Source organism: Carettochelys insculpta, chromosome 15, assembly GCF_033958435.1.
Source record: "Carettochelys insculpta isolate YL-2023 chromosome 15, ASM3395843v1, whole genome shotgun sequence".
NCBI classification, from domain to species: domain Eukaryota; kingdom Metazoa; phylum Chordata; order Testudines; family Carettochelyidae; genus Carettochelys; species Carettochelys insculpta.
The window spans coordinates 37,363,912-37,385,366 of record NC_134151.1 but is presented as its reverse complement, the minus strand read 5'-3'; the positions used below and the strand labels follow the sequence as shown (position 1 = coordinate 37,385,366).

At 44.1% G+C, this 21,455-nt stretch overlaps 1 long non-coding RNA gene across 3 annotated transcripts in view; it reads right to left on the bottom strand.

The window, feature by feature from the left end:
• The window catches only part of LOC142021389 (uncharacterized), a 341,329-nt gene that overhangs the window by 248,134 nt on the left and 71,740 nt on the right, over positions 1–21,455 (bottom strand). For all 3 annotated transcript variants that reach the window (XR_012647669.1, XR_012647668.1, XR_012647670.1), the window contains exon 2: positions 7,231–7,442. This is a non-coding gene — a long non-coding RNA (uncharacterized LOC142021389). The remainder of the gene's footprint in view (positions 1–7,230; positions 7,443–21,455) is intronic.

Genomic DNA, 21,455 nt, shown 5'->3' with positions numbered 1-21,455 from the left:
TGGGAAAGTACCATTTGAGGGGGTGGATGAAACAAAATACCCCCTTAGCAGCTGGGGAATCCTGTATCTCAGAGACAATGCAGGGGCAACATAAGCTGGAAGAAGGAAATTCTGTTCAATTTTGCCAGCACGCCACGGTTAAACCACCCCACGCATGGCTGTGTGAGAAGAGACGTTAAATGGTTGCAAGCGGTCCAGCCCTTGGCTTGGTATTGCTCCTAAAAGGCAGCCAGTAGCTCCAGCAGCACAGAGACTCAGGGATATTTTTCTTGGTGGTGACCCAGAGGGCAAAAGGTCACCTACCGAACCTCCTTCCTGCACTTGGCTCAGAAGCCCGTAAAGGTGAGCAGGGAGGGAGCGACTTCATTCCCACTTCCTTCAGGAGGGCTGGATTGTGGTAAGAAAAAACACCATTCCAGGAGGGGTTTAGGCAGCAGTTGGCCTGTGCCTGCCTTTTACTGCATACTATTATAGCATTACATTTGTAGTTAAGGGTCAGCTGCCATTTCCTGAGGTTTATAACTTGCCTCTTTTAATGAACAACAGGCTGAAGCTCAGTGGGGAGGTGGGGTCAGCCCAGATGTTAATGTTATTCTAAAAACGCCTTGTATCAGTTAAACCAGTTAAAGCTATATTAAGTAGCGACCGTCTGGGGTTGTGTTGATTCCGGACACATTTCTGAGTAAAGTCATGAAGAGAAGGCAATAAGTGCTTTTGTTTCTACCTCGTCTTCCCCATGAAAGAGTCTGGATGGACAGATATGCTCTGAAAAAAGTTTCTTCTTAGATGGCATGGGACAATGTTCATGATTTTGTTTGCAACACAAGACCTTCGTGGAGTGGGAAGCATGAGGACATATTAACCTTGCTGCTCACTCCATACTCATGCTCACGGAGCCAGGCACACGCCCACAGAAGCGAGTACCACATCTAGATGGACCTTTTAAGGCAAATGGGTGAGGTCCATTGACATTGTGCAGGGGAAGAAGGATGCACAGACCAAGCACAACCCTTGGGAAGTCTCCCAGATACTGAATGGTATGAACAAGGCCTTTGGCTGCCATACTCCAGACCTTGCTGGCAGTCTGTAGGGACAATATCCTGAGTGAAAGCATGCAAGGGGTTTCCTGGCTTCATTCTGGGTTCCCTGAAGGCTGGGGATGCAGTGGGCTAGTTCCTGTTTTTTTAACACTGATTTCAGTATTTTCCATGCCAAGCACGGCTTTGTCTTCGTCAAAGCCAAGGCAGAGTCAAGTTTGGTAATAAACTCTTTGATTCCCATCCCAGGACGCTAGTCTGCAAACACAGAAGCCCAAGGAGGCTTCCCCCTACTTCCCAACAAAGAGAGCCCTGGAAGAATCAGTTTCAGGTAGTTACTGTAGGATCTGGGCACCTCCTCATCTCTAAATGGGTTTCTCCTCATAAACAGCTGTAAAACAGGACAGCGCTACTATTTGGGTTACACATAAGAAGCCTGAGGCACAGAAAGACTAAGGCCAGATTCACAGACATATGTTAAGTCCAGCAAATTAATTGCTATTAGGACCCTGTATGCCTTTCTGGAGCTGGCCCTAAGTGACTTGTCTATGGTCAAAGTCTACATTGGAGCAGGGAAACTCAATTCTCTCAAATCCAAACACCAAAACCAATGAATCACCCATCCCTGAACAGAGGTCTTCCCTTACCATGACCCACGCAAAATGCACTCGAGTCAGAGCATGCTATAGAGGGTCATACAAAACAACGTGAAGTAAAATGATAAGTGTATAACAAATGAACTCGAAGGGTCCAATCCACAGCTGGTGCCTGGTGTAAACGGACACGGATCCATTCACTTCAATGGATTCTGATTTATGCCACCAGAGGAGCCAGTCCAGCATGCACGGGCATGCAATAGATAGTTTTCAAATTGTGTTTATGCACTTGCCCCTTAATTTGTAACTAATCAGTCTTCTTCACTGCACCTCCCCCCGCCATTAGCACAAGATAGTGGGTTTTTACTGTCCCTCTCTATAGTCAGTCGGTTGGGATGGAGAAACTCCTGCCTGCTACTTTGTTTGCATTCATGAGTAGAGGTTTCAGTGTCTTTTCATGGCTGCTATGTCTGAATGCCCTGCGCGAGATGGTTGGGGAAATGGCTGATCGACAGCTAAGCTTCCCAAACCGCCCTAGGCAAAAAGTGGCATTTCTCCCATGCTATCAGAGAAAAATGCTAACAAGCTAATTTTTCCTGATTTGCTTTTAATTTCTCCCAGTGAGTTGCTTTCGACAGGTAAATATCTCATTCAGATCAAGTCCAAAGTGGGCCATTTGCTCTGTGTCCCTCATTAGTGAACAGCAGGAGCATGCAGTGTGGATCAGTGGATTTCAGCTCCTGGCTGCTTCCACAGGCAAGACCTGGAATCCCTCCAGACTGAATTCCACCTCCAGGCTGTGTCTTTTTGAGCTCCCCTTGGCCATATTTACCCTTCAGAAGCAGCTTGGTTTTATCACATGCTGCGAAGTTGCACACTGCCCTGTAAACTCAATATTCTGCTCTTGCGTGTGCGGGGAGCTTGAGTTTCTTAAGCAGCAAAAACGTAGCATGTTTAAAAGTCCTCTTTGTTTATGCCTCGTTAAAGCATAGGCCCCAGTTTGCTCCTTGCTTGTCCTAGCAAGAATACAGAGTAGCTCAGTTGAAGCCAATGGCATTAATAAGAAGAGAACTTAACTTAGAAGCTCAGCATCACAATGGAACGGATCCAAAGGACAAATATACCATCACTTTGGGGCCCCTGTACTGCCATTTACCTCAATGGGAATTTTGCCATCAGCAACCATGTAAAACAAAGTCTCCACTTTGTTTTGCTCCTAATGCGTCTACCACAAATACAACTTTCACACCAGGTTGGCCCTGTCACCTCAAGAGAGGTAAAGGGCAGAAGGCAATAGAGGATGCAAATGCTCCCATACACCAAGTGCGAAGACTCAGCCGCCACCACTAGTCTGGGCTATCGTACATCTAAAGCAAAAGGCTGAGAGTTCTGAGATTTGTTGCTCACATCATGGGGAAATGGCAGTGTAGAGAGCTTAAAGGCCTAGAATCATGTGCTGGAAGACACCTGCACTAATGGCAGGGGGAGGACATTAGCCCTGAATGCGGTATACCTGTGAAGGATGCCATGGAAAGGAGGAAGAGGAGCAGAACCAGAACAGACTGAGTGAGGTAACATCCTCTGTCTCATTCCCCATCCCACCCAGGCTGGGACTCAACCCTCCAGGCTAAATGACTGACAGCAATTCTCTACATTTTACATTCGTTCCACTTGACGCCACTGCCAAATGGTTGAAAGCCCTTGGTTCAGAAATGCACCACAACGCCTGTGCTAAGGATCCACGTGTCCCTTTCCCGCGAGCACTCTCCACACATAAGTGAGTAACTGGGATTAGCAGGTAGGATTCAGATTACGGCATGAGGTTTTCACTGTGAGCCCACCTACTAAGTACTCGAAGACTCAAGGTGGAAAGTCTGTTGGACAGGTGGAGAGGGCAGGACAGAGGCTTTCCACAGCATGGCCCTTCATAGCAGGAGCAACAGAGGAGGTTGTGGAGTTCTGCCTGGAATTAAAGAGGTTTGACCGTGTGGAGTTGCATTGGTGCTACTGGTTATACAGGTGTCATCTGCCCAAAAGGAACGAGACTTTCTCCATCAGCAACTGACACAGCAGTGATGAAAGTGATCACTCTAGATTGGGCTTCTCCCACAGGCTGAGTCTAGACTAGCCCTGAACTTCCAAGTGGACATGGTAATTAGCGTGTCGGGAGATCACTAATGAAGCGCTGCGGTGCACATGCAGCACTTCTTTAGTTAAAATCTCCCCCGCAGCAACTTCAAAGCGTGCAACTTCCAAGGGCCAGCTTGCGTGTAGCTACGGGTCAGCTGCGGGTACTTCAAAGCGTCCGCGCTCCTTCGAAGTCCCTTTACTCGAGTAGTCAGCTCCCAGCTAGTCTAAGAGCAGCTGCTGCTGGAAGATGGGAGCAACTAACATCTCCTCTCCAGAAAGGAGCAAGGTCCTTAGGGGGCAGTTAGGCAGCCTTTTACTTTCCTTATTCCAGTAAAGGGACTTCGATGTCGCCCAGGCACTTCGAAGTGCTCGCGGCTACACGCAAGCCGGCACTTCAAGGTTTCTAGTATGCTAGTCTACACACAGCCATACGGACCACCACAGAACACAGTCTCAAGCCCCTATAGAGTTCATATTCTTGTGCCTGTCTGCTCATGGCCCAGCAGTGGCAATGGTGCCCCCGACTCCAGGTAGTTTAATTGGGGCATTTTTAATTTTTTCTTTTCTTTTTTAATTGAGGAGAAGGGTGAGTGGTTTCAAACATCATTTATCTCTGTCCATGCTGTGCTAAGGTAGAGCTATTCTGCCATCTTACTTCTTCCCTGGCTCTCTCTGGGTTTAGTTTTCCCAGTCATGAGTAAATATTTAACCAATGGCTTCTTATCTTCTCTGGAAATTATGTTTCTAGTTAAAAATCACTTTTGTCTCCAAGTGAGATGGAGGAAAAGGTGAGAGTGGAAAGGAGAAAGGAATATAAAGGGAATAGTAAGGAGGGGAAGGGCAGGACAAATCCTGTGTACATTTGGGGCAAAAGCCCACATTTTTCAAATTTTTTTCTTTCTCAGCCACATGTTTAAAAAATAATATTTTCCAGTTTTTCTTTGTGCGGTGCATATTTATGTCACTTTGAATGCACTAAATACTGGAAACTCAGAAATATTTTAGGAGACATGTTTTAAAACAATATCAGTATTTAATAAAATATCAGAAGGCACTTCTGTCTATCTGTATATTTTTCATATGCCCATCACCATAGTCTCTTGCCATCAATGCACTTAAAGTTGTGGGAACTGAAAGAACTTGATTTTTCAATAAATTGATATGGCATCAGGTATGTCAAGAGCTGTGTGCCTTATTTTGCTCTTACTTGCCTGGATTTCACACTCCATTGGCTTTGCAGGAGTTGCCCGTGATTCGTATAGCAAAACAGAAGAAACAATGTGCTACCTGCAGACCTCTGCTGGAAGCTAGAGAGGTGAAAACAGTGGAAATAAAACTATGACATATGAAAGAATCATATAAAAGAAGAGGTGAGGTGATCGCGTTGTAAGGTCCTATTAAACACCATGCCAATGGGGCTGAGAGAACAGGCCATCACAGGAAATAAACTAAGGAATCAGTTGTCAGTGGTTGCTCCAGTGGTGCTGAGAAGTCTGGCTGAGTTTTCTACAGGGGATATTCATTCCCAATGCCATTCATCTGTAGGAAGAGGGCCAACACAACAGTGGTTCTGCTGGAGAACCTGAAGCTTCCCACAGGTGTTCTTCTGTCCTCCTCTGAGCTGTTCCCCAGAAGGAGAGCTGAGTTTCAGGAAGACACAAAGATCTGTGTCTCCACATTGGAGCTGGAGAGCCTCTGCCTCCCCATCAGCTAGCAGCGGACACCAGGGAGCCCCCATATGGGATCTGCTGGACACTGTTAAGATACCTGTCATCTAGCTGAGTCCAGCATTGGCGTAACCATTTTATGAAGCATTATGCCTCAGTCGTGCTCTGAAAGTCATTGAAACAGGAGGGGAAGCTCTCCCCAAGCTAGCAAAGGAGTGGGAGCTGTAGGGGAAAAGAGGGTGCTTGCCTAGTTCAGGGAAGAGGAGTTCTGAGCAGAAGAAAGAGAACTTTGCTCCCCTCACCAGCACTTTCTTGCTCCCACCTCACTAACCCTCTGCATTTGCTTTCAGTGCAGACATGAATTTTCAACAGGAGGAAATAAAAATGTCCCATGGCCCATTGTGATTTAATTTTCAATGTCTAGAATCTTGGATCATAGTTCAGAGGAAGGCCAAGAAGAGGCATATTTCAGTATGACTTCTGGAGGCCCTTGGAAAACCTCACAGGGGCCAGAGTTCTGGGTTTGCCCAACACATTAGGGTCTTATAGGCACTAAAACACAACATCTACACCTCAGACCGTCCTGTCTCAGGGACAGCTTTGAGCACCACTGTCTCTGTTGTCCCCTGTGTGATGCTGCAAACTGCAGGGGCACATCCTTATAATTCACATCCAGGGCTCTTCTCTTTATCTGAGGAACACATTTGTTACAGGCATGAAAGCAGAAGGAAGAGTTTGAAGAAGGATGAAGAAGCAGCTTTTATAAACGTGTACTTGGAGGGTCGCTTATTCAGGAGCATTTACCATTCCCCCCCTCCTCAAACTTCCCAGCTGACCACTCTCTACGCACTACATCAGAAAAGGACTAATTTATATGCTCTATATTTGTCCTGTTGAGCAGGATATATTTTATTTAGCCCGCCCACGTATCAGTGTATTTATGAAGCAAAGATCTCAGAAATACAGTTCAGGTCTGTAAGGTCTCTGCCGAGCAGGCTCATGAATTATCCCTCACTCCTGCCAGCTTATGAACAATCCATCAAATGCAGCCATCACCACGGGGGCTGGTCACTATAATGGGAAATTGGTCTGAAAGCCAGGCATGAAACATATTGGGCAGGCAGCCTGCAAGCAGGTGTTAAACTCACAGGAGAGACTTTTTCCCCAGTGTCCTCTCTGTTCTCTGCAAGTCACTACGGAGGCTCCATATTGAGCGATCGCCATTGAGAGGGGCATTTCCTTCCAGATTGTGCAATGCAAATATTAGCTGTATTAGCAAAGGTATCGAGTATTCCATTAGATCAATACAGAGTATGATTTAGGAGCCTCCCTCCAGGCTCTTTAAATCTATTTAATCAAACCAATTAATAAAAAAAAAATCCAGAAAGTTGAAACCTATCCTGTAAGGTGCATCATAAATGTGCTCCCTTACTTAAGCTTTTGATCTCTACCAGGTAATTAACAGCTTTGGTTAAGTTCAAGTCGTTCCTTCATGCCTGATCATGGTCAGAAAACCCCAGGGCTATGGGGAGTTCATGGATTTTTCTTCCTGCAAAAGCTTCTCTGTTCTGTTCCCATTTTTTCTTCCCTCCTTTAACTCTATGTACCCATTGCTTGTGCAGCTCTCCTGTCAGCTGCGATGGCTCATGTATGTCTTATGTCATACACTTTGTTTCTCCTTTATCTGTGCGCTGGATCACTGTAGAGTACTTACCCCTTCCCTCCCCATTTCCCCCCCCAGCAAACAGTACAAGCAATGCACAATGCAATTGTACAACATATGCAATTCAAAGGCCTCACCTCTCCAAGCTGACTTCCCGAAGCTCTGATTTGGCCATTGAGTGAGCCAAGCTCGACCTGGCATGTCAAGATGGTGGGGCTTTACCTCTGACCCAAAAGCAAAGCAGAGGAAATGATGTACCCCAAGGGAGCATGAAGCCTCCTGATTCCTCAGCTGTAGAACTCCTCGCGATCTACACAACCACAGAGGTTGCCAGCCCATTGACAGGAAGCTGAAGGAGAAAAAAATGAAATGCCTGACATCACGGGGAGTGTTGGCATGCTGGAGAGAGAGAAAGAGCATTTCTTCCCAGAGTCTTTATCTCACTTTGCAATTAAGGAAATCCAGGCTCTAGGAGAGATACAGAGGCAGATGAATGGCTTTCGTCTAAGTACTAGCCTATCAATATCTGAAGAACATTGGTCATAAGTCCTGGACAAATCCATGCAACAGAATAAACAATATGGAACATGGGGCTATTCAATACTTTGGAGACAGAGAGCTGAAACTGACAGATGAAACAATCAAGAAACCTCTGTCGTAATTCTACTCACACACAAGTATTTAGTTTTTCATGGGTTGGGGCTGGGGAGGAAAGAGGTAAAAAGAATTTAAACTAGGAGATTCTTTTTTTAACAAAATAATTAATTGCCCTAAGAATGCACAAATACAGGGCATGAAATCAAACGCTTCCTCTGGTCTAAACCTGCACATCTCTGTTAAAGCCAATGGAGGTGTGCTGGTTTACACTATCGCGGGATTTGGCCCAGTGTATTGCAGTCAAAGGTCCCACGCTCATGGGGTTAAAAGGAGATATTGTACTTGGAGAAATGTTTAAAAGCAAATAAAGAGAGGTGTGTGCCCTGGGAGGGGCTGCCTTGTTTTTAAGTGTCTTCCAGACAGCCCATGAGATATCAGTGCCCTGTTGTTCTCAGTGTGGCCCATACACACTGATGCCTCCTCCTACACCTGATGCAAGACACTCCTGCAGTGTTTATCATCTACTGAGGCAGAAGCAGAGTGGGAAAGGAAAGGGTTAACGTCCCTGTTGTAGAGATGGGGAAGAGACTGTCTGAGGTCAGCTGGAAGGCCAGTGGGAGAACTAGAAGATAAAACCAAGTCTCTAGATTCCCAGCTCAGCACCATGACAAAAAAACCCCCACCCTTTCTATTAAGGTTTCCGGAGGCTTTCACAAAATAAACCCTGCCATGTGCTGAGCTGAAGGTGTAATCTCACCGCACATAAGCCACACGCGTATCCCCTAAGTCTGGGTGCAAGGCCCACGTTAGCATGCACAACACGCCCCCAGACACACATGGGAATACCCGCAACCCAGGGGGTACACAGGGCTTTCTGACTGACGGGGAGACATCCGCTGGTAGAACAGAAGCACAGGGGCCTGCTGGAGTTTGAGAAGGAGGTCTGCTGGATTCCAGGCTATACAGACAACTACGTTAGTCTAGCCTCTGAGCGCATGAGCAGAGGTTCACAAACTAATCAAACTGTGAACCAAGGCACAGCCCACATGGGCATGAAATTATGGCGCATCATGAGTGCCAGAACACACCCTTCCTCTGGCTCCCCTGGATTGTGTAGCTCACCAGCCGCGAGGTTTTTGCCCGTACTGGAAAGGAATGATGAGCAGAAATTGGCAATCTACTGAAGCCTTTCTATTTTTCCGCTATTGTTGGTGATGGCGTGGAGGGCAGGGGTTCCACTAGGAGCCCTGTTTCCCACATGAAAGGTGGGGAGAAGATGCTACATAGACCTCTTTGTGCCCATTTGGTGAATCACAGTCTGATGGTGTTTCGATTAACGGTTTTGCTTCCAGGCGGGAAGCAGTTCTGCTTATTTACATGGTTACCCAGGATTTCACAGGACCAAAGCAAAGGTGTTTCTAAGCTTCTTCATCTAGCTCAGGGCTTGTTTTGTGATGGTACAGACCAGTATGCTGTACCAGCACCTCGACAGTCCCAGCTGGGATCCCCCGCCAGCCCTATGGCTGGGAGGAGGCTGGGGCACGGAGCCCCACCAGCAGCTCCACCCCGGGCACCCAGGCTGGGGAGAGGGGGCAGGGAGCTGGCTGTGGAACAATCTCCTCTTTTTTACATAAAAACCTACTGCTGTGGCTAAAGTTAAAAACCAGCAGGTGCTGTTTGTCAAAAGGCTTCTAAATTTGTACACATCCCTCATAGGCCACTGTCCCAGCCATACTCTCCACAGCCTGGTGTTACTAGCTTGGCCGGGCTATCAGAGGGCACCTCCGCTCTCTGATATTCGCCACAGCCCATGCTCAGTTGGGGGAAAAAAACTTCTGGAAGCAGAAAAACAAATCCATAACTAATAAATTATATATAGTTCTTATCCTACAATTAGCTTCTAATTCTGAAAGACTGCAGACAGTCAGACTCCCATGTAATAATCCCCGAGATCAGATTCACATTGAACTCAAGGGCTCGAAAGACAGAGGGATTCAAAAAGAATGGATGAATATTGAGCTATGGAGCTGCCCTGATTCACTCCAGTGGACAACTGGGCCCCTTACTGATTGAAGTTTAGAAGCGAGACCCTTTCAACAGCGAGGCCCTTGTTCACATTATTTTTTTCTTGTGTGTTTTTCCTGCTGTAAAAAACAAACCAACCAACCTCAGGGCCAGATTCTGCTCTAAGATTGGGTTTCCACTGGTGTTCTTCTATTGGCCATGGTAGGGTTACTCCTGATTCACACCAGTGAAACGGGGAGGAGAAAGAGGCAATTAGTATATTGAGGTGGGAAAGAGGTGCCTGTGCTCCCACTGGATAATTAGAAATATATACCCTGCATTCATTTACACAGACACACATATACACAAAATATTGCAAAATGGGTGGTACTTAAAATTAACCATTCATCATAAATATTGATTACTACCATAGTAAACAATAAATCAAAGAGCAGTAATCACTAAATCAAAGATTTATACTAGTAAAAGAACAGCAAAGCAATTAATCAATTCCCCGCTAGAGCCAATGATTAATTAGGTTGCAATCTGACAACACAGAGGCTGGTTTACAATTAAGGTTATTGCAGCTAGGATTTTATTTTATTTTATTTTAAAGAAAGAGGGTGTAGCTGAAAACACAATCTACTGAAATAGATATCTTACTCACCTCCCCACCACACCCCAAAATAAAAAGAAATGTGGGGAGGATTAGGTCTTGCACTGACATGTCCACCTATGACTTCTCCATTTACCCAGAGGAATGGCCAAGGTGAGGAAGGACACAATGTGTTGGTAGAACTTAAGCCAGAACTTTCGTCCAGTCTCTCTTTTGCACAGGAGCCTGAAATAATCATCCAACCCTCAGCACAGTAGAAGAAGTCCATGGTGTAAAGCCAGCAAAGCGATCATCTTACAGCAGCATGGATCCATGACCTCTCCGCCAGACAAAGATTTTTCCCACTTCCTCACCTCGGGGGAGAGAACACATTTCGGAGTTGGTGGTTTAAGTTTCACATGCTTTAAGGCTGTGTCTACACTAACATTGCGCTTTCGAAAGAGGCATGAAAAAGAGGAGATCGAAAATGCAAATGCGGTACAGATTTACATATCTGGAACCTCGTTTGTATATTCTCCTTTCAAAAGAGCTTCTTTTGAAAGAAAAAAAGCAGTGTAGGCACAGCTCTTTCAAAAGTAAACCCCATCTTCAAAAGAACCCTTCTTCCTATTTTGTTTCAGGAAGAAGGGTTCTTTCAAAGATGGGGTTTACTTTCAAAAGAGGCATGTCTACACTGCTTTTTTTCTTTTGAAAGCAGCTCTTTTGAAAGGAGAATGTGCAAATAAGGCTCCAGATGTGTAAATCTGTACCTCATTTGCATTTTCAATTCCCTCATTTGCATGCCTCCTTCAAAAGTGCAATGCTAGTGTAGACACAGCCTAAGTGGGACCACAGAGGACTTAGATTTAGCTCTAAGGCAGGCAGCATTATTCTGAGCTGGCAGCTGAACTGGGTTTTCTCCATTGACTGACGTGGACCTTCCTACATAGCTCACCTGAGCTCTTGCAGGGGTCTTTTTTGTTCCTGAACTCTGTCAGCAATTGCTATTGCTGTGCCAGGCAGTCGAATGCTTCATGGCAGAGTTTCTTCCCATTTTATTCTCTATCATGTCTCATTAGCATGCAAAGCACAGTGCAATGACCATTATAACATCTGTAGCAGCCAAGGAGTTTTCACCAAGCCCAGTCCTCCTATTTTCCTACACTGCAGCAAAATGGGAGGGGGAAATCAGAAGCAGCTTTGACTTAAGGGTGCACTCAGCAACTTAATCCCAGTTAACATCTCCTTTTCCTTTCTGCAACAACTGTGGGTGATAAACAAATGTGATGGTTCCTGCCTACCTGGTAAATGCACCCCACACATCCACATGCCAGATGTAACTGTCCCTTTGCTCATTTACCTTTGCTGAGCAAGGGTTCGGACTGGCTAGGGGACCCTTTCAAATGCAGAGTAGAGTTGAAAAGCTTTGTTCCTCCTGGTCCCTGTTCTTTTATATCCTTTTCCTTCATGTGTTCTGTTGGGTTTGCTTTTCCTCCCTTTTCTAGGAGTGCTGCTGAATGCTAATGAGATGATCCAAGTAAGCAGAACCCTGAACCACACTTTTAGGAAATAAGAATGAAAGAACAGCCAGCCTAGGTCAGATCTAAGGTCCACCTAGCCTACTATCCTGTTTTCTGATAGTGGCCAATGGTAGATGCCCCAGAGAGAGTGAACAGAACAGGTAATCGAGTGATCCTCTCCAGTCATCCACTTCTAGCCTCTGCCAGACAGAAGCTAGGGACACCACTCCTGCCCATCCAAGGTAACAGCCATTGACGGACCTACCCTCCGTGAATTTATCTGTTTGGGTTTTTTTTTTTTAACCCCGTTAAAGTCCTCGTCTTCACAACATCCTGTGGCGTGTTGTTCCAGAGGTCACTGTGCACTGTGTGATGAAAAACTTATTTTGTTAGTTTTCAGTCGGCTACCTATTAATTTCAGTGGGTGACCCCTAGTTCTGATGTTATGGGAACAATTAAATAACTTTTTCTGATTCACTTTTGACAGACTTGTCATGATTTAATGGATCTCTGCCATATCCACCCTGAATCTCCTCTTTTTTAAAAGGAAAAGTTCCAGGCTTTTCAATCGCTCTTCACAATTTAATTTCGCTTCTCTTTAATCTCTCTTCCAGCCCCCTAACAATTTTTGTTGCCCTTTTCTGAACCTATTCTGATGTCTGCGTGTCTTTTTTAGACAAGTCAACCACATTTGTGTGCACTATTCAAGACGTAGGTGTACTACGGATTTATACAGAGGCAATAAGGTAGTCTTTGTCTTATTCTCTGTCCCTTTTTCAATGACTCCTAACACAACGTTCTGTTTGCTTTTTTGACTGATACTGCACCTCGAGTGGATGTTTTCAGAGAACTACCCGCAATAACTCTAAGATCTCTCTCGTGAGTGGTTACAGCTAAATTGTTTTTTCCAAGGTACATTACTTTGCATTTACCAACATTAAAATTCATTGGCCATTTTGTTGCCCAGTCACCCAGTTATTAGCCAGATATGGTGAGTTACCTGCCAGATATTGAATGTCCTAATGGAGAAGTAACACTAATACCATCTCAGGCTCTTTTGCAGATGCTTTAAGAATGTGGTTTTCAACAGCATCAAAGGGCTTTAGACACCCATATCCTATTGCTATTAAATGGGAATCAGGTAGCTAATTCCCCTAGGCTCCTTTAGAAATCCCTCTCTGAATTGTTAGCATTGGATGATTCACCCAAAGGAGGGGGGTTAGCTCATTGACAATGTCTCATTCTTTCAGGCTTTGGAGATGATCGGAAAGCAACCCCTTCCCTCCATTTTAGCAACATGACCGTGAACAAGTGTGCACAAGCAGTGGTGCAAAACACCATCTCACACATGCAGAAGGCAGGAATTGGATGCACGAGCACCTTTGCAGCCTCCCCACATGTGTATTTTTCAGGTGCTTTTTCAGCACACCTAACCGGACCAGGCACAAAACTACACCCACTCAGGCTTGGCACAGGTTGGATCCAAATCAGGGTACATTGGAAATCCATTATCTTCTGCAGCAGATTTGGAGGCCTGATTCATCTCTGAGCATCGCAACAAGATTGTTGATAAGAAGAGAGACCATAGCATGTGTCTACCCATCAACAGGGTGCTCTACAAAGAGGGAATAATGGAGTGCACCTTTCTGCGGCACATTCCTGTGAATGCTCTTTCTGACCTTGTCTTGTCTCGACGTACCCATTGCTCACTCTGAATTTGGCCAGCTACTGAGCTCTGCCAGCTTAGAGTTGCTACTTATTTGTGTTAAAGATGTGACACATGGAGCAACTAACCCAAGTGATGCCAAAACTTCGGAACATATGGCGCTAGCATACAAACAGCAGAAAGGAGAGCATGCTTGGGGAGAGCAGTGGGGGTGGGGGGAGTTGGTTAATTAGCCTCATCTACATTTTTCAGCTCCATGGTTCATAGGTACTAAATCATTGCAGACGTATTCAGGTTGCCATTTATTACCAACATTATTAAATGTGAACTCTGCCATCTAGATTGTGTTTTTTAAAAAAGTAGTCCTTCGCTCTGACTCAGACTCTCAGCCTTTCTGACATAATAACATCAACAGGCTAACGGTTTAACTCTGTGTGTGTGAGCAGTGGTGGGGGACCATACTCAGGCACAGAATAAAACAGGCAGTCTATATCAGTGGTTCCCAACCTTTTCACTAGTGTGGCCCCCCGACCCTCCCCCAAACCATTTATGGACCCCCCAAGCACCATCCCAAACCGTTCGCAGCCCCCCCTACAAAGCCAATTCTAGATGCTAGGTACACTTCATTAAAAGAAAAAGGAAACCACAACATTGATTTTCAGATAAGAATTAATAACATTAGTGGCAGATATTAAACTTAAACATAGTAATTGATTGCAACTTTACAATTTATTTATGAAACTTATTTGCTACGATCATGTTTATTTACATTTATTTTTTCCACAGACCCCCTGCGATGCCCTCCCAGACCGCCAGGGTCCGCAGACCCCAGACCGGGAACGACTGATCTAGTTGGTATATGTATCTCCAACCATCCAATGGATTGGAACTTTAGCGTGTGGATTCAGATCTGGGTGTTCAGAAAAGAGGTTTTGTTTTAGGCCCAGTTCAAATGCATCCTGACTGTTACTAACAAATCTCTCCCGCTAGGAACTCTTACTAACCTTAGCCTTCAGTTCTACAGCTGTTAGACAAATTGAGCGCATGAGCCAAAGTAACTAAACTTCACCTATGGCTAGATAATCACAGTGTGGAAACATCAGTGCCAAAGGACGATATTTTTATTTTGCTACTTTTAGTGCATGTGGGTACTAAATTTTCTACCTTCTTCCCATTTATATTTCCAGTGATTTCCATTAGTCTCCTTTTTCCAGATACTCATTACTTCCCTTACAAAATATATCTATATATATTATTCTTTTGAACTGAAAATGGCCCGACTTGGTCTCAGGCTAAACATTCATTTTAGTTATATATTTTTAATTGGGCTATCTCCTGAGCTGGTGTAAGCCAGTGGATCTCCATTGATTGTAATGGACTTACACTGACACACACCAGCTGAAACTCTGATGTGTTAGGAGTAAATTTCGTTCTTCCCTTTCCAAGTTCAGCAAAGGGGGCTGTGAAAATATCTTGTCTCCATAACAAAACAAAACAAAATTTAAGTGAACAGTGTCTATTCGACAGGAGATTTCCAGGGAGTGGGTCACTGATCTTGCAGCTGCTTTCTGATGCCCTTTGGTCCGGCAGAAGGTGTCTGCTGGGAAACTGACTATTTTCCCAGGTATTTGAACCAGTCGCATTGTAACAGCCATTGTTTGCCTCCGCCAAGGCTCGTTTCTACAGCAGGTGCAAATTCAGAGCGATCGCCTCCAAGGAGCATAAAGCATAATAAAGAATAACCCTTTCCCTCCTCCCCAGTCACTGGTTATCATAAACAAAGCCGTCTGCAGAAGTGCAAAAAGAAGATAGCAGGAGGTTAAAAGCAGCCTTTAAACAAAAATGATGTTGTACATCATCCCAAAATTAATATGACTTTATGCACAATAGTAACGTGCCTGGTAATGCAAAGATTTTTCTAAAGTAGCTTAATAACAATCCAATATTCTCTTCCTTAAAAAATGAAAATGTATGTCAAAAAGGGATCTAATGTAGCTGCATCTTGTATCCATTGATGGAGCTGATTTACATAGATAGCATTTAACATACTATCATCATTATCCTATCAGTCTTCTGTCTAATCCGGAAGCCTGAAGACAGAGTTCTCAATGTTCTCTGAGGTAAAAAAAAAACAAACCCAAAATTATGGTAAAGGAGGTGGGGGGATTGGAGAGGGACAGATGAATATCAAATTGGATGTGATAAAAATTGAGTTTTTTTTTTTAAGCCAGAAAAGTACAAGCGTCAAATGCTGAAGAGCAGGTAAAACAAATAAGGTTTAAGAATATAGCACCCAAGCCTAGAGTGATGAGGAATAAAAGGGAGAATTATGTTAATGGTGGGGTCTGTGACTGCTTGTGGAAACGGTTCCTAGTCTGCTGGTGCTTATTTAAATTTTAAGGCATACAGATGCGCTGTACAATGCTGGGGAATCAAGACAGTATATAATTTTCATTCCCCTCCCCTCCTCCCACTATTAAATGACTGTAACACGGTGAAAGATGTCAGGTGAAGAATAAGAGCTGCACGGGTAATGAGGGCCATGTAGGAACCTAGACAGACAAATAGGCAGAGCGAAATCCTGACTCTGTTGAAATCAATGGGAGTTGTGCTGCTGACTTCAGTGAGACTAGGCTTTCACCCGCAGAGCCTTCACGCCACAGAACAGCTGTATGGGAGTGGCATTGCGCACTGCCAGTGATCCCTGAAAACTGAGAGCTTGAGCAGCTGCTCAGGAGAGATTTTAATGCCACCCAGCTGATCAGCACCCACAGTGAGGTATTTATCTTTCTGTGTTTGGTGCACATTTGCACTAGCCTCAGTGCACATAAGAAAGTTTATTCCACACATGGATGAAAGATTAATGGGAACTTTGGCCCTGATTCAGGCATTTCTCCCCGATTCACTCTGACCTACCTCAAGCCTGACCACCTATGTGGACAATAAATGTACCTCAGTTACTCAAACCTATCCACCCTTACCCTCCGTACTGTGACTCCACCACAGAGATCCACTACCACAGCTGTGATGCTAATTCTGGCAGTGTGAACACCCATCCACTGAGGAAAAAGAGACACCAATGACAATAACTTCCAAACAAGCCACAATACTGCCCAGCAGAGGATAATGACCTCTGGAGGTTGATTCAACACCAGTGAGCAAAAGATTCCATAACCTATTGCTGCACTCCGAAGTCTCGGAACCTATAGAAGCCTTTGTAGGTTGACACAGGGTAGGGTGGGCTAAGCCATCAATGTTTGCTCAGCTGCAGTAACCTGAGTATATACTTCCTGTAGCTATTAGAGTCATGGTGGTGAGGGAAAGAAGTTGCTCTTTTCTTTGTTGCAAACCTTTTTCTTTAAAACAAGGGCAGCGTTTCAGGAACTTGTTTGAGGAGACACAGGGTAAGCGATCAGGTCGATGGGTTTGGGGATAGTTGGACAATCAGAAAACATTATAGAATCAACTATAAAACTAGCAGGAAGACTTCTTGTAGGAGGGGTGGGAAGCTGTGTAACTGTTATGACTGCAGCTCAGCAGGAAATGTTTTTGGGGAACCTTAAATATTTTTGAGAGTTCTATATTTTTCACCCTCTCAAAATTGGATGAAATGTCAGAATCTTGAAAAAAAACTCATGAACCAAAATAGGAGAAGAAAAGATTTGGGTCAATCAAAATATTTTGCTTCAGTTCCAACCTTCCCCCTTCACCCACCCAGTCTGAAACAATTTTTGATTTAGAAATATAAGGATAAAGAAGTTTTCATTTAAACAACGTCAAAACAAAACATTTTGACCATTCCAAACCCTTTTTTTCCAACCTACTTTTGAGTCGGGAGCTTCATCACAACCAGACTTGGTTCTCCAATATTTTTGCTTTGGCAAATAGGCATTTTTAGTGAAAAAAATTGTTTAGCTGAAAAATTCCAAAGCGTTCTAGTGATGACTTTCTTTTCTCCACGTGCACTTTACATTTCAAATAAGAATCTGCTTAATTGCAGTAATGTAGCCCCTGTAGTGACACCAAATTGCAGCTGCATGGTACATGGGAGAGCCACACTGTGTGCTCTCTTATAAGAGCTGCCATACTGGCTCAGAGGATGGTCCATCTTGTCCTATATCCTGTCTCAGGCAGTGGCCTGTAGCAAGCTCTGGGAAGAGTGTATAGAGTAGAGCAACTATGGAGTGACCCTCCTCTGCCTTCCATTCGTGGTTTCCAACAATCGGAAGTTCAGGGTTGCCCTGTGCACAGGATCACATCCCTAATCATCTGGGCTAACACAGCCTTTGATTATCCTCTGTAATTTATAAGACCATCTAGTGGGTGGGGAGGACTTTCTGAAGAGAATTGGCTGCCCCTATGATTCCCTGCACAGGTACATCTGACACAGCCGTGAGGAGACTGTTTTTGTAGGTAACGGAGTGGCGGTGTCAGAAAGCAGACAGCCTGTACAAACAAGTCTCTCTCCTACTGGAAGGAGAAAGGTATTGAAATGACTCTCAGGCTTGGGCATGCTCAGAACCATTGCACCTTGCCCCAGGGAATTGCCCGTTTAAGTCAGAGGTGGGCAATAATGAGCACACAGATGGTTTCACCAGGGATAGTTGCTGGCAGGCTGCCAAAGCTCTCATTGGCCAGGAAGAGTGAACCATGGCCACACTGTGAGCAGCCAGACCTGCAGACAGCCAGGTAAACAAACATCTGGTGTCCGCAAGTGGCCAACCCTGGAGCACTGTGTCTGGCCCATGGTCCTGATCTAAGTACAAGAGACAAAAGATGATTACAGACAAATAGAGAACAAGGAGGCAACAGTTAGAGTCTTTATAACCCACCAGTCAGGGCCTGGGTTCCAATTAGAATTTATGTGACTTTGGCTTGTATGTGGGAGCTGTATCGCAAGTTGGACTCCAGAGCAGGTCACAATTCTGTATCGTGAGCTCATCATATTCCCAAACCCCCGCCCTGAGCTCCTCATACACCCCCACCTGAACTCCTGCACCTTCACATCCACAACCCTGTGGTTTGCTCGGCACCTCAACACTCCAACTGACCCCAACACTCTCCAGCCTGGAGCCCCCTCCCTGAGCCAGCAGCCCCTTCTCCACCTCTTCCTGCACTTAAATTCCCTCCCAGAGCTTGTGCCTTTCACTCCTTCCCACACCCAGATCCCTCATTTCCACCCCAGAGCCCAGACCTCCTGTCTCAACCCGGTAAGAGTGAGTAAGGGCTGGGGACAGCAAATGATGGAGAGGAGGAGAACAGAAAGGGTGGGTCCTCAAGAAAGGGGAGGGGTCTTGGGGCTTGCGCTGACATTTTAAAAGTGATCTTGGGTGTAAAAGGACTGGAGACCACTGCCATAAAAATGTTTTAATTTTCAAATTTCACACCACAAAATGCATTTTTTTTTCCTTTTGACAGTTAGAGGCACTGGTTCAGTTGGTGGAGAGGCTAAAGAATGATGTGGAAGGCAATGGAACTTTCTGGAACTTTTTAGCATGCTTGCGGGAATGTTTGGGACTGTTCTGTTGTGAGAGTAGCTTGCTGGTCTTGCACTGTTACAGACAGAGGGGTATGTGTAAGGCAGCACGTGTCCGTACATAGCAGTGGTATTAGCAAATAAACGTTCATGATAACTTATCAAAGTAACTTGCGTCCATTAAATTTATTCTAATCAGGAAAATTATTTTTATAGATTTTTTAATAAATATATTATGGCTGCAATTAAGAAAAGCAAGTACAATGAAGACTATATTAAATATGGCTTCACTGTCATGGAAAAAAATGGGATTGATCATCCTCGATTCATAGTATGCCACACAGTTCTCATCAACGACGCCTTGAGACCCAGTTGTCTTGAGTGACACTTGGCGAAGAACCGCAGCACTTTGACAGACAAACCAAAAGAGTTTTTGTCACTAAACTTCAAAATTTGAGATGTAGGAAGCTGGACACTCCTGGAGCCAAAGCAGTAGAAGCTTCTTATGAACTGACTTTGCTCATCGCTAAAGCCAAGAAAGTGCACGTAATTGGACAAACTCTTGTGAAGCCTTGCGTATTGAAAGCAGCTGATATTGTGCTTGGTGTCAAAAGCAAGAACAAACTACCAGAAATTTCACTTTCTGACAATTCCGTGAAACATCACATCGATGACCTGGCGAAAGATCTTAACCTTCAAGTCGTGGAGGTAGTGTTGGAGTCTCCTTTTTTCACAGGTCAGTGCAACCACACCACTGATGTAGCAGAATGCAGTCAGTTGCTTGTCTACATTCAGTTAATTAACAAAGGAACTGTGAAAGAAGAACTGCTTTTTTCAAAGGAATTGATGGCCACATCAAAGGCTTCTGAGGTTATGGAAATGATTTCTGACTTTTTTTTAAGAAAATAGACTTTCATGGGGAAAACTGGTTTGTGTGTGCGCAGACGGTGCTCCAGTGATGCTTGGCTCTCACTCTGGATTTGTGACATTGGTGAAAGGAAAAAATCCAGCGGTAACCACAGCTCACTGTGTCATACACAGACAAGCGTGGGCTTCTAAAACCCTTCCAGATGACCTACGTGACTCATTGAATTTGGCCATCAAAGGTGTCAATTTTGTGAAGAACAGTGCTTTAACTGTGAGATGTTTTTGCTGCTCTTTGCACGGATTTGGGAGTGGATCATAAAACTCTTTTGTGTCACATGAAAGTATGATGGCTTTCCAAAGGTAATATGCTTTAAGGATTATTCAAACTGAAAAACAAAGTGGAAACTTTCCTCAAGCAATGGAAGAAAGAAGAGTAATAACATGCATTTATGGACCAAACGTTTCAACTTTCACTGGCATACCTCTTGGATGTTTTTGAATCTTTGAACAGCCTCAATTTGAATCTGCAAGGAAACAATGCTGCAAACATTATAGCATACCACAATGCTATCAAAGCACTCGTGGGAAAAAAAATCCAGCTTTGGAAATGTCGAACACAAGCTCAGACGTCTAACTTTTCACTTCTCTGACATTTTCATCACTCACTAAAAATGAATTTTTCTAAGAACTTTGTGAACAGGATGTGAAGAACAGAATTGTGTCTCATTTGCCTTGCTAATGAATTCATCCTCTATTTTCCAAACAACTTTTCTGGCAAACTCTTTCATAAATTAGTACACAACCCATTCAACATTGATGTAGGCTCATCACCAGAAATATTGCAAGAACAAGCACATGAAATAAAATATGATTCAAATGTGAAAGATAATTTTGAAAACTCAAGTTTGGAGGAATTTTGGATAAAATATTTCCCCATGTACTCGAAAGTTGGAGAAGAAGTGCTATGTATTGTTCCATTTTCATCAATGTACCTCTGAGAAAAAAGCTTTTCAAGTCTAGTCACATTAAAAACCAAACAAAAATCTACTGGATGTCAAAAATGATTTGTGTCACGCATTTTCATCTTTCAAACCTAGGATTTCCTAGCTTGTGAAGAAAACACAGCATCATCCTTCACATTAAATTTGTTTTGTTTCTGCTATTTCTGGTGTTACGTTACATTTTTATTAAATTTTTGGGCCAAGAAAAACTATTTGCACTTATTTTTAATTTTAAATAAAATGTTTATACCAAGTTTTTGTGTTTATTTTAAATTACTAATGGACTTTTTTGTTAAAGGGGGGTTGGATGATGGTAAAGAAGAGGTGCACAAGTGTGAGGGTTTCTAAAAAATCAAAAAGGGGGTGTGATGCCAAAAAGTTTGGAACCACTGATATAGAAGAAGTCTAGCAGGGGAAGAATTATGTAACTCTCTCTTATCCCAGTTTTTTTCCTGGGCTGCTTCTGCTACCATTAACTCTGCTCTGAGCCTGATGGCACAAGATAGCCACTGAGAAGTATTTTTAGCTGCCTGGAAAAACAATTCGTTGCCAAGATAATAAAGTTACTATCAGTTTTTAACAGCTGGGCATCTGGTTATTTTTTTCAGAAAGTCATGAGTCCCTTCATTAGAAAGT